The sequence below is a fragment of the Lampetra planeri genome, unplaced genomic scaffold, assembly GCF_965212315.1.
Source record: "Lampetra planeri unplaced genomic scaffold, kcLamPlan1.2.h2 scaffold_976, whole genome shotgun sequence".
NCBI lineage: Eukaryota > Metazoa > Chordata > Hyperoartia > Petromyzontiformes > Petromyzontidae > Lampetra > Lampetra planeri.
This window is the reverse complement of record NW_027615798.1, coordinates 16,586-24,243: the sequence shown is the minus strand read 5'-3', so window position 1 is coordinate 24,243 and position 7,658 is coordinate 16,586.

Here is a 7,658-nt window from a genome sequence, read left to right as displayed (position 1 = left end):
GTGTGAATATGGTTGTAATTGTGTGATAATGGTGTGGTTGTAATTGGTGCGGTTGTTGTGGTTGTTGTGTGAATATGGTTGTATTCGTGTGATAATGGTGTGGTTGTAATTGGTGCGGTTGTTGTGTGGTTGTGTGAATATGGTTGGAATCGTGTGATAATGGTGTGGTTGTAATTGGTGCGGTTGTTGTGTGTTTGTGTGAATATGGTTGGAATCGTGTGATAATGGTGTGGTTGTAATTGGTGTGGTTGTTGTGTGTTTGTGTGAATATGGTTGTAATCGTGTGATAATGGTGTGGTTGTAATTGGTGCGGTTGTTGTGGTTGTTGTGTGTTTGTGTGAATATGGTTGTAATCGTGTGATAATGGTGTGGTTGTAATTGGTGCGGTTGTTGTGGTTGTTGTGTGTTTGTGTGAATATGGTTGTAATCGCGTGATAATGGTGTGGTTGTAATTGGTGTGGTTGTTGTGTGTTTGTGTGAATATGGTTGTAATCGTGTGATAATGGTGTGGTTGTAATTGGTGTGGTTGTTGTGGTTGTTGTGTGTTTGTGTGAATATGGTTGTAATCGTGTGATAATGGTGTGGTTGTAATTGGTGCGGTTGTTGTGGTTGTTGTGTGTTTGTGTGAATATGGTTGGAATCGTGTGATAATGGTGTGGTTGTAATTGGTGCGGTTGTTGTGTGTTTGTGTGAATATGGTTGTTATCGTGTGATAATGGTGTGGTTGTAATTGGTGTGGTTGTTGTGTGTTTGTGTGAATATGGTTGGAATCGTGTGATAATGGTGTGGTTGTAATTGGTGCGGTTGTTGTGTGTTTGTGTGAATATGGTTGGAATCGCGTGATAATGGTGTGGTTGTAATTGGTGCGGTTGTTGTGCGGTTGTTGTGTGGTTGTTGTGCGGTTGTTGTGCGGTTGTTGTGTGGTTGTGGTTGTAATCGAGTGGTCGTTGTGCGTTGTCGCCGCAGGCCGAGCGTGCCGAGTGTGGCCGCGTGCGTGCCGAGTCCCGCCGGCTGGGGCAGGCTGCTCGTGAGCACCACGCCACAGCCTCGCGGCTCCTCGCCGAGCTCGCACGCCTGCAGGGCGACTTCCAGCTGCTGCACGCGCAGGTGGGGGGGAGGGGCTACGGGATGGGGGGGAGGGGCTACGGGGTGGGGGGGAGGGGCTACGGGATGGGGGGGAGGGGCTACGGGATGGGGGGGAGGGGCTACGGGATGGGGGGGAGGGGCTACGGGATGGGGGGGGGGGGCACGGGAGGGTGGGGGGCACGGGAGGGTGGGGGGCACGACCTCGGAGGTGTCTTGTTCGAGAAGTGACCTTTGTTCCCGCAAAGGGTCGCTTGAGTGTTTAACCTGTGAACCGTGGTCGACATTCAACCTGCCATTCGCCACTCTCCCGCCCGCCTGCTCCTGTGTCCCCCCGTGTCCTGTGACCCATGACCCATGTCCTGTGTCCCTGTCTTTCATGTTCCCGTGATTCGTGACCCGTGTCCCCGTGTTCCATAACCTGTGTCCCATGTCCACATGTCCCCGTGTCCCGTGACCCGTTTCCCATGTCCCCGTGTCCTGTGACCCATGACTCATGTCCCATGTCCCCGTGTCCCATGTCCCCGTGTCCCATGTCCCCGTGTCCTGTGACCCATGACCCATGTCCACATGTCCCATGTCCCACGTCCCCGTGTCCCGTGATCCGTGTACCATGTTCCCGTGTCCCGTTTCCCATGTCACCGAATCCCGTGTCCCCGTGTGCCATGCCCCATGTCCCCGTGTCCTGTGACCCATGACCCCGTGTCCCGTGTCCCATGTCCCCGTGTCCTGTTACCCATGTCCCCGTGTCCCGTGTCCCATGTCCCCGTGTCCGATACCCACCGCCGCCCCCCCCCCAACTCCCGCACAGCTGCGTAGCCAGGAGGAGCTGGCGTCGCGCGAGCGGGAGACGCGCGAGGCGCTGCGCGCCGTGCGGAGCGACGTGCGCGAGGAGATTGGCGCGGGCCTCCGGGAGCTGGACCGCTCGCGCCTCGGCCTGCTCGACGACCTGGAGGCCGTGTACGAGGAGAAGGAACGCGTCCGGCGCGAGATCGACGGCCTCAAGGAGAACCTGCCGCCCGCCGGCGCCCAGCTCTCCGCCCTGTCCGCGCCCGGCGGCGCCGAACCCGCCACCGCCGCCATCATCACCGGCCCCCCTCGCTCACCGGGACTCTCGCGCAGCCTCCTCCTCCTCACCAAGGTGGCGCCGGGGCCGTGTTATCCAATAGGCCACTGCCTGGTGGGCCTACGAAAGCTAAAGGGCCTGCAGAGAAATGTGACGTTGGTTTTTTTTTGTCTTAAAAAAATTCGGCAAGATAGCTTCTCGAACGAATTTATTTGTACGGCTGCTCGCTGCGATTTCTTTGCAGTGGCAACGAGTCGTTGACTCGTTGCGAGCGAGACATATTACACCCAAGATAACAGTGAAACAAATCTTCAAGCTTAAACGAAAGTAAAGCAACATGGTGCTTCCCGTCAGAACGTTAAATTTATTAAATGAACGGCATCCTTTTAAATCCGTGTCATCCGATATGATGATCATAGCGACACAAATAGTTGAAGAAATTTTCGCTTGTAAAATTTTTCGGCTTCCCTTGTTTTTCTCCTCCAATAATTTCAAATTACACCTGCCTATCCGCGGCGAGCGAGGGCCACAGACTAAACAGTGAGCGCATCAGTGACGACATCTGCCCAGCAGCCGGACAAGCCGGGCGACAGCGGCCGTAGTAGCAGCAGCTTGGGGCAGCGGTAACAACTGTGGCGAGTTATCTTCTTGGTTCTTTCGGTAAAGTCACGTAGAAGGGAAGTAATAAAATAATAAAAATAAAACATAATAAAATAATTCTCACGACGTTTCGGCCACAACGCAAGCAGCCGTCCTCAGGTGAAGACCAGGTCTGTCGGGGAGACAGCGAATGGTCATTCAGACTCTGTCTCCCCGACAGACCTGGTCTTCACTTGAGGACGGCTGCTTGCGTTGTGGCCGAAACGTCGTGAGAATTATTGTATTTTATGTTTTATTTTTATTATTTTATTACTTCCCTTCTACGTGACTTTACCGAAAGAGCCAAGAAGATGAATCCCTGCAGTCACGAAAGCTTTAAATCGAAATGTGGCGAGTTACTCTTTGGTTCTTTCAGTAAAGTGACGTGTAAAGATAAAATAATAAATTAAATACTAGCATACGACGTTTCGATTGCAACGCAAGCAATCGTCATCAGGTATAAATGAAATAGAAACACAAATCTAGTTATCACTGAAGGCCTACGAGAGAGGGCCTTACAAGAACGTTCATCCGGCCCTGGTGAGATCCGTCCAGCTTGTTGTGTCACCTCACCTGTGTCCAGCTTGTTGTGTCACCTGTGTCCAGCGTGTTGTGTCACCTCACCTGTGTCCAGCTTGTTGTGTCACCTGTGTCCAGCTTGTTGTGTCACCTGTGTCCAGCTTGTTGTGTCACCTCACCTGTGTCCAGCTTGTTGTGTCACCTGTGTCCAGCTTGTTGTGTCACCTGTGTCCAGCTTGTTGTGTCACCTCACCTGTGTCCAGCTTGTTGTGTCACCTGTGTCCAGCTTGTTGTGTCACCTCACCTGTGTCCAGCTTGTTGTGTCACCTGTGTCCAGCTTGTTGTGTCACCTGTGTCCAGCGTGTTGTGTCACCTGTGTCCAGCGTGTTGTGTCACCTGTGTCCAGCTTGTTGTGTCACCTGTGTCCAGCGTGTTGTGTCACCTCACCTGTGTCCAGCTTGTTGTGTCACCTGTGTCCAGCTTGTTGTGTCACCTGTGTCCAGCGTGTTGTGTCACCTCACCTGTGTCCAGCTTGTTGTGTCACCTGTGTCCAGCTTGTTGTGTCACCTCACCTGTGTCCAGCTTGTTGTGTCACCTGTGTCCAGCTTGTTGTGTCACCTCACCTGTGTCCAGCTTGTTGTGTCACCTCACCTGTGTCCAGCGTGTTGTGTCACCTCACCTGTGTCCAGCTTGTTGTGTCACCTGTGTCCAGCTTGTTGTGTCACCTCACCTGTGTCCAGCTTGTTGTGTCACCTGTGTCCAGTTTGTTGTGTCACCTCACCTGTGTCCAGCTTGTTGTGTCACCTGTGTCCAGTTTGTTGTGTCACCTCACCTGTGTCCAGCTTGTTGTGTCACCTGTGTCCAGCTTGTTGTGTCACCTCACCTGTGTCCAGTTTGTTGTGTCACCTCACCTGTGTCCAGTTTGTTGTGTCACCTCACCTGTGTCCAGCTTGTTGTGTCACCTCACCTGTGTCCAGTTTGTTGTGTCACCTCACCTGTGTCCAGTTTGTTGTGTCACCTCACCTGTGTCCAGCTTGTTGTGTCACCTGTGTCCAGTTTGTTGTGTCACCTCACCTGTGTCCAGTTTGTTGTGTCACCTCACCTGTGTCCAGTTTGTTGTGTCACCTCACCTGTGTCCAGCTTGTTGTGTCACCTCACCTGTGTCCAGCTTGTTGTGTCACCTCACCTGTGTCCAGCTTGTTGTGTCACCTCACCTGTGTCCAGCTTGTTGTGTCACCTCACCTGTGTCCAGCTTCTTGTGTCACCTCACCTGTGTCCAGTTTGTTGTGTCACCTCACCTGTGTCCAGCTTGTTGTGTCACCTGTGTCCAGCTTGTTGTGTCACCTGTGTCCAGCTTCTTGTGTCACCTGTGTCCAGCTTGTTGTGTCACCTCACCTGTGTCCAGTTTGTTGTGTCACCTGTGTCCAGCTTGTTGTGTCACCTGTGTCCAGCTTGTTGTGTCACCTCACCTGTGTCCAGTTTGTTGTGTCACCTCACCTGTGTCCAGCTTGTTGTGTCACCTCACCTGTGTCCAGTTTGTTGTGTCACCTCACCTGTGTCCAGCTTGTTGTGTCACCTGTGTCCAGTTTGTTGTGTCACCTCACCTGTGTCCAGCTTGTTGTGTCACCTGTGTCCAGTTTGTTGTGTCACCTCACCTGTGTCCAGTTTGTTGTGTCACCTCACCTGTGTCCAGCTTGTCGTGTCACCTGTGTCCAGCTTGTTGTGTCACCTCACCTGTGTCCAGTTTGTTGTGTCACCTCACCTGTGTCCAGCTTGTTGTGTCACCTGTGTCCAGTTTGTTGTGTCACCTCACCTGTGTCCAGCTTGTTGTGTCACCTGTGTCCAGTTTGTTGTGTCACCTCACCTGTGTCCAGCTTGTTGTGTCACCTCACCTGTGTCCAGCTTGTTGTGTCACCTCACCTGTGTCCAGCTTGTTGTGTCACCTGTGTCCAGCTTGTTGTGTCACCTGTGTCCAGCTTGTTGTGTCACCTCACCTGTGTCCAGCTTGTTGTGTCACCTGTGTCCAGCTTGTTGTGTCACCTCACCTGTGTCCAGCTTGTTGTGTCACCTCACCTGTGTCCAGCTTGTTGTGTCACCTCACCTGTGTCCAGCTTGTTGTGTCACCTGTGTCCAGCTTGTTGTGTCACCTCACCTGTGTCCAGCTTGTTGTGTCACCTGTGTCCAGCTTGTTGTGTCACCTGTGTCCAGCTTGTTGTGTCACCTCACCTGTGTCCAGCTTGTTGTGTCACCTCACCTGTGTCCAGTTTGTTGTGTCACCTCACCTGTGTCCAGTTTGTTGCGTCACCTCACCTGTGTCCAGTTTGTTGCGTCACCTCACCTGTGTCCAGCTTGTTGTGTCACCTCACCTGTGTCCAGCTTGTTGTGTCACCTCACCTGTGTCCAGCTTGTTGTGTCACCTCACCTGTGTCCAGTTTGTTGCGTCACCTCACCTGTGTCCAGTTTGTTGTGTCACCTCACCTGTGTCCAGATTGTTGTGTCACCTGTGTCCAGTTTGTTGTGTCACCTCACCTGTGTCTAGCTTGTTGTGTCACCTGTGTCCAGTTTGTTGTGTCACCTCACCTGTGTCCAGATTGTTGTGTCACCTGTGTCCAGTTTGTTGTGTCACCTCACCTGTGTCCAGCTTGTTGTGTCACCTGTGTCCAGCTTGTTGTGTCACCTGTGTCCAGCTTGTTGTGTCACCTCACCTGTGTCCAGTTTGTTGTGTCACCTCACCTGTGTCCAGCTTGTTGTGTCACCTCACCTGTGTCCAGTTTGTTGTGTCACCTCACCTGTGTCCAGCTTGTTGTGTCACCTGTGTCCAGTTTGTTGTGTCACCTCACCTGTGTCCAGCTTGTTGTGTCACCTGTGTCCAGTTTGTTGTGTCACCTCACCTGTGTCCAGTTTGTTGTGTCACCTCACCTGTGTCCAGCTTGTCGTGTCACCTGTGTCCAGCTTGTTGTGTCACCTCACCTGTGTCCAGTTTGTTGTGTCACCTCACCTGTGTCCAGCTTGTTGTGTCACCTGTGTCCAGTTTGTTGTGTCACCTCACCTGTGTCCAGCTTGTTGTGTCACCTGTGTCCAGTTTGTTGTGTCACCTCACCTGTGTCCAGCTTGTTGTGTCACCTCACCTGTGTCCAGCTTGTTGTGTCACCTCACCTGTGTCCAGCTTGTTGTGTCACCTGTGTCCAGCTTGTTGTGTCACCTGTGTCCAGCTTGTTGTGTCACCTCACCTGTGTCCAGCTTGTTGTGTCACCTGTGTCCAGCTTGTTGTGTCACCTCACCTGTGTCCAGCTTGTTGTGTCACCTCACCTGTGTCCAGCTTGTTGTGTCACCTCACCTGTGTCCAGCTTGTTGTGTCACCTGTGTCCAGCTTGTTGTGTCACCTCACCTGTGTCCAGCTTGTTGTGTCACCTGTGTCCAGCTTGTTGTGTCACCTGTGTCCAGCTTGTTGTGTCACCTCACCTGTGTCCAGCTTGTTGTGTCACCTCACCTGTGTCCAGTTTGTTGTGTCACCTCACCTGTGTCCAGTTTGTTGCGTCACCTCACCTGTGTCCAGTTTGTTGCGTCACCTCACCTGTGTCCAGCTTGTTGTGTCACCTCACCTGTGTCCAGCTTGTTGTGTCACCTCACCTGTGTCCAGCTTGTTGTGTCACCTCACCTGTGTCCAGTTTGTTGCGTCACCTCACCTGTGTCCAGTTTGTTGTGTCACCTCACCTGTGTCCAGATTGTTGTGTCACCTGTGTCCAGTTTGTTGTGTCACCTCACCTGTGTCTAGCTTGTTGTGTCACCTGTGTCCAGTTTGTTGTGTCACCTCACCTGTGTCCAGATTGTTGTGTCACCTGTGTCCAGTTTGTTGTGTCACCTCACCTGTGTCCAGCTTGTTGTGTCACCTGTGTCCAGCTTGTTGTGTCACCTCACCTGTGTCCAGTTTGTTGCGTCACCTCACCTGTGTCCAGTTTGTTGTGTCACCTCACCTGTGTCCAGATTGTTGTGTCACCTGTGTCCAGTTTGTTGTGTCACCTCACCTGTGTCTAGCTTGTTGTGTCACCTGTGTCCAGCGTGTTGTGTCACCTGTGTCCAGCTTGTTGTGTCACCTCACCTGTGTCCAGCTTGTTGTGTCACCTCACCTGTGTCCAGTTTGTTGCGTCACCTCACCTGTGTCCAGTTTGTTGTGTCACCTCACCTGTGTCCAGATTGTTGTGTCACCTGTGTCCAGTTTGTTGCGTCACCTCACCTGTGTCCAGTTTGTTGTGTCACCTCACCTGTGTCCAGTTTGTTGTGTCACCTCACCTGTGTCCAGTTTATTGTGTCACCTGTGTCCAGCTTGTTGTGTCACCTGTGTCCAGCGTGT